The following is a 6,074-nucleotide window of genomic DNA, read 5'->3' on the forward strand; positions in this document are numbered from 1 at the left end:
TCCTCTTATGTATCAGTCTTGATTGAATCCATTACCAATTAAATTCCTGCAGAAAGTATTGTCCATCCTGGAAGGATAAATGTTTAGCTTATCCTTTCCAAAGAACACTGGCATGATTTCCTGTGACTGTGAAATCCATACCAAAATCGTAAATGTTACATATTGTCCAAGCAGCAACACAAAGGACGATTGGTCCTCAGGACTCTGTAGTCCTCTGTATCACCTGGGCCTATGGGTTACATTGAGATTGAATCCTATCATATATACATTGAGCCTGGCAAAATGTTGGCTGATCTTCCCAGGTCAGGAAGATGTAGGCAAAAGGTCACCACAATGCTAGTCTGGTAGCTTCTCCAATCATTTTATAAAGAGATATAAAAGTATAGACACTTACTTACTTAGGCGATCCCTCATTGTCCGAGTAGGATAATCCTTCAGGGTGGGTCCGTAGGTGACTGTGGAGCCCTTCTACTTAACTACTTAGGCAATCTCTTGTAGTCCGAGGATGATGGTCCTCCAAGAGTGGTAACCTGTGGGTGGATCCGTAGGTGGCTGTGGAGCCCTCTTCTTGATCTGCATCTTCTCCCACAGTGAGGGCATCGGTTTCCAGGTGGAAGGCAGTCCCGGTCAGGGTTGGCTTGACGCACCTTCCTCTTAGCACAGTTCTCTCTTTCGCCCTCCATTCGTGCCTCTTCAAATTCTGCAGCACTGCTGGTCACAGCTGATCGCCAACTGGAGCGCTCAAGGGCCAGGGCTTCCCAGTTCTCTGTGTCTATGCCAGAGTTTTTAAGGTTGGCTTTGAGCAAGTCTTTGAATCTTTTTTTCCTGTCCTCCAACATTCCGTTTTCCGTTCTTGAGTTCGGAGTAGAGCAACTGCTTTGGGAGACGGTGGTCGGGCATCCGGAGAACGTGGCAGGTCCAACACAGTTGCTGGTGGAGGACCATCGCTTCAGTGCTGGTGGTCTTTGCGTCTTCCAGCACGCTGACATTTGTCCACTTGTCTTCCCAGGAGATTTGCAGGATTTTCCAGAGGCAGCACTGATGGAATCGTTCCAGGAGTTGCATGTGACGTCTATAGACTGTACATGTCTCGCAGGCGTATAGCAGGGTTGGGAGGACAATAGCTTTATAAACAAGCACCTTGGTATCCCTACGGATGTCCCGGTCCTCAAACACTCTCTGCTTCATTGGGAAAAATGCTGCACTCGCAGAGCTCAGGCGGTGTTGAATTTCAGTGTCATTGTTGACTTTGGTGGAGAGGTGGCTGCCAAGGTAGTGGAAATGTTCAACATTTTCTAATGTTACACCATTAAGTTGTATTTCTGGCATTGGAGAGGGATTATCCGGTGACTGCTAGAAGAGCACTTTGGATTTCTCAATGTTCAATGACAAGCCGAGCTTCTCGTATGCTTCTGTGAAGGTGTTTAGAGTGGCTTGTAGGTCTTCTTCTGAATGTGCACAGATGATGTTGTCATCAGCATACTGATTGTTGTTGTAACCTTGGTTTTGGCTTCAGTCTGCTGAGGTTAAATAGCTTGCCATCTGTCCGATAGATGATTTCCACTCTGGTGGGAAGCTTCCCATCAACAAGATGAAGTATCACAGTGATGAAGATGAGTATAGACAATATTATACTTGTACATACATGAGGGGCTGTGGTTAAAGGGGTATCCTCTACTGCAGTGTTTCACAACCTGGGAGTCAGGGCCCCTGGGGGGGTCGCCAAAGACCATCAGAAAACACAGCATTTTCTGCTTATCATGGGGGTTCTGTGTGGAAAGTGGCTTGGCCATCCACGGGGCAAGGGGTTACATACGCAAGGGGACCCAGGGATCCTGCAAATGGAAGCCAGGACACCCAGAGGGGGTTGGGGTTGACACGTGGTTTATTGGGATGGAAATCAGGTAAACATTGGGAAAGTGGGAAGGAGAGCCCCCACTCCGAGGGTCGTGAGGGCCATGTGGCCGCCAGGGCCAGCTACGAGAGGTGAAAGTGGAAGGAAAAAGACTCAAGAGGTAAAGAAGATACAAAGAAGCAGATATAGAGGGTAACGCAACGTGGTGCACGTTTATTTAAGAGCTAGAATGTAATAAACTAGTCAAAATGGGGAAAGATTGTAGCAAAACGTATCCTGGGCACTGGTAGCTACTGCTGGGCTCCTCCATATCCTCGATCAATTGCATTATTGATCGCTATGAATTAAAAGGATTCTTGTATTGTCGAAGGCTTTCATGGCTGGGATCACTGGGTTGTTGTAGGTTTTTCGGGTTGTTGATATGCTGGAGGTCACGAAAGGTGGCTTTCTTATATTTCATATATAGACATACACATGGAGCCAGGGAGATACATAAGGAATAATAAGGCATAAAGGGAATTTCATACACCCATCCCACCCACCAAGTTCCAAAAGAATGAATTCATAAGCACGAAATCATACCATCCCTTAATCATGAGAAGGGAGTCAATAGGGTTTGGGGAAAGATTTCATAAAGTCCTCAAAGGTCCTTGAAAATTTGGGAACGTTGTTCAAAGTTGCAAAATCCAGAAAAGGCAAGTGGGGAAATGTGTCCCAGTGTCCACAGAGTCCTTATGGTCATCCACCAATGTTGAAAATCAAGATCCATGGAGAGAACTACAGATCTCTTCACACCAAGGACCAAGGCGGCCCGCCGACATCTTAGGGGTCCCATGGGTTGACCGCGACAGTTCCCTGGGATCGGCAGGCTCCTTGGACATCCACAAAATGGTGGCAGCAAGGCAGCGTCTTCAGAAAAACAGCTGGACTCCAAGATATGGTTTTGGGGGCAAAAAAGGTTATTCCTGGGGCGGAAAGGACAGCGAAGCGAAATTGAGATAGCCATTAGTCTTAGAATTCTTCCAGGAGAAGATTGGCACCATTTTTGAAGCGATCCGTTAACTTGTGGATACGGGGGCCCGAGGGGTTTCCGTATCTGCGGTTTAAGGGAAAGCAGTTTCAGCCTCCCCAGGATGCGAAAATCGCATCCCAGGAGGGCCGGCAACCGTCTGCCGCCTGGGAGAAGAAAGGTTTATTGAAAGGAAAGTTTGAGGCAGTAACAGACACAAAGTAACACCACGGAGAGGGAAAATTTACAATTAATTGATACTTTTTATTGGGGAGATTAGTTACTATGTTAGGAAGGGAGAAAGCAAAGAAATGAGAAGGCTTCTGAGCTGCAGCTGCTGCTGTGGCCACGTTCATGCAGTTGGCCCAAGTGGGGCATTTGGAGAACTGTGGAACTCCCTGCTGCGGGTCAGATCAGCTTGAAGGCAGGGAGCTCCACGTTCGGTCTCATTCTCTCCTGACATTTCGCCTGCATCTATGGCAAGCATCCTCAGAGGTTGTGAGGTCAGACCTCACAACCTCTGAGGATGCTTGCCATAGATGCAGATGAAATGTCAGAAGAAAATGCTTCTAGAACATGGCCATATAGCCTGAAAAACCTACAAGGATTCTTGCCTGTCATGGCTCATCCCCGCTGCGGCTCCAACAAGGAAATTTATTATAATTTTGACCCGGGGTGGAGGTCTGTACTTGACATCAATATTACATTATTTAATATATATGATTTGAATATATATAATACCATTTAGTTATATGTATTTCATTATTTAATATATATTTATAATTTGAATATATATTATCAAATTTAGGTATATGTTGTAAAGCAATGCTTTTGACATAAAATAAAATAAATAGGATTATATATATATTACATTATTTAATATATCTATAATTTGAATATATATTAAATCATTAAGTAATACATACTATGAAATAATTTATGCAGATGCACATGTTTTGACATACAATAATAACCATATATATATATATATATATATATAGTTATATTATTTGAAAATGTGGGGAATATTCCCTACATTTTAAGTTCTGGAAATTCCCTCCAAAGAGAAAGAAAAAAAGTCTTATTTTTTTCTCTTGGGAAAATGATATGTTTGTTTTGGCTCCTTTTCCGGAACGTTCTTTGGCCTTTTTCCTAGATTTTCCAATAAGTGGCTGTTCAGCTCCTTAAAAAAACAGGATTTCTATTGCTTTTAACCTTTCCTCGCACAAAAATCCCCATATATTTTGGGGGTTCGAATTCGTCCTCACTTGAATCATCACAATGCATTTTCCTGTCAGAACAAAGTTTTATTAATCACAGTTTACAGGAAAAAGAATGAGAACTCCTCTTTCTTGCTATCTATCTATCTATCTATCTATCTATCTATCATATAAATGAAAATTTGAATGTGGATTTATGTATTATTATAATTTAATATTCTTCCTTCTCTTCTAATTTCTTCTTATATATTTTATTATTATTATTTAATATTATCATTATTTCATTATATTAGTATAGCTATTCCCATTATTATTGCTATTATTATTATTACCCTTATTTCATTTATTATTATTTAATGTTATTATTATTTCATTATATTAATTTAGCTATTCCCATTGTTATTATCATTATTATTACCCTTATTTCATATTATTATTATTATTTCATATTAGTGTGTGTGTGTGTGTGTGTGTGTGTATATATATATGTATGTATGTATGTATGTATATATTACCATTATTATTTTATTTTATTTTATTATTTTTATTATTATTATTATCATATTAGTATATGTGTATATGTATTATATATGTATATATTATAATTACTATATAATTATTTCATTATATCATATTAGTATTATTATTTATTTTAATATCAATTTATATTATATTTCATATTATGATTTCAAATTTATTACTATTATTATAATTATTTAATTTAATTATATTAATATATACTATTATTACTAATTATTAATTATTTTAATATACATGTATATGACTATATTTCACATTATGATTACTATTTCATATAGATTAGTCTTATTATTACTATTATTACTATTTCATATAGTTTACTATTATTATTTGTATAAGTATTATTTTAATTATTTCATATTCCTACTATGATTATTATTTGTTTTTATTATTTTATTATATTAATATATATAACTTATTTTAAATATTTCATATTATTTCATATATATTACTATTACTATTATTTCTTTTTATTATTTAATTATAGTCATATATATTTGTATAACTATTATTTTTATTATTTTTATATTTATTATTAGTATTACTATTTCATTATAAAAGTATATAATTATTATAATTTTTATTCTTATTATTTTCAATCTCTTATTTTAGTATTGTTATTTCAATATAATATATATCTATTCCTGGTGTATTATCCTCAGACGAACTTCTGCAAAGCTTTAATTAAATTAGAGACTAACGATCCAAGTCTCTGCAGGAAACAGAGGGAAAGATAAACAAATGTTGGGAAATAAGTCATTATTTTCCCAGAAAACAGGGTCAAGGATTTGATTCTGCCTTTAAGGAGGAAGGCATTAAAAGGAGCATTAGAGCCATAATAATAGTAATAATATGATGGTGAAATAATAATAGTAATAATTGTGTTTATATATATATATAATATATATATACACACACACTATAATTAAATAATAATAAAATAAAACAATAATGATAATAATAATAGTAATATATATTATTTACTAATACAATTAAATAATAATAAAATTAAACAATGATGATAATAATAAAAGTAAAGAAAAAATAGTAATATATATTATATACTAATATAGTTAAATAATAATAAATGAAATAATTATCATGATGACAATATGAAATGATAGTATAAATAGTGATAATAATAATAGTTATATATATAATACTGAATTAATGAATTGATATTATTAGTATTTGTACTAATATATATAGAGAGCGAGCTACACTATATTGAAATAATCATAATAAAATAATAATAATAATTAAATGAAATCATGGTAATAATGCTAAGAATAAATCTCCCACAACCTCCTTAAAGATAAATAAATCCAGAAGTTGGATATATATATATATATATATATATATATATATATATATATATGATTTTGCAAGAAGAAGGGAAGAAGGAGGAGGAGGAGGCCTCCCTTCTCTTCCAATCCGCTTCCAGCAGATA

The sequence above is a fragment of the Anolis sagrei genome, chromosome X, assembly GCF_037176765.1.
Source record: "Anolis sagrei isolate rAnoSag1 chromosome X, rAnoSag1.mat, whole genome shotgun sequence".
Lineage (NCBI taxonomy): Eukaryota > Metazoa > Chordata > Lepidosauria > Squamata > Dactyloidae > Anolis > Anolis sagrei.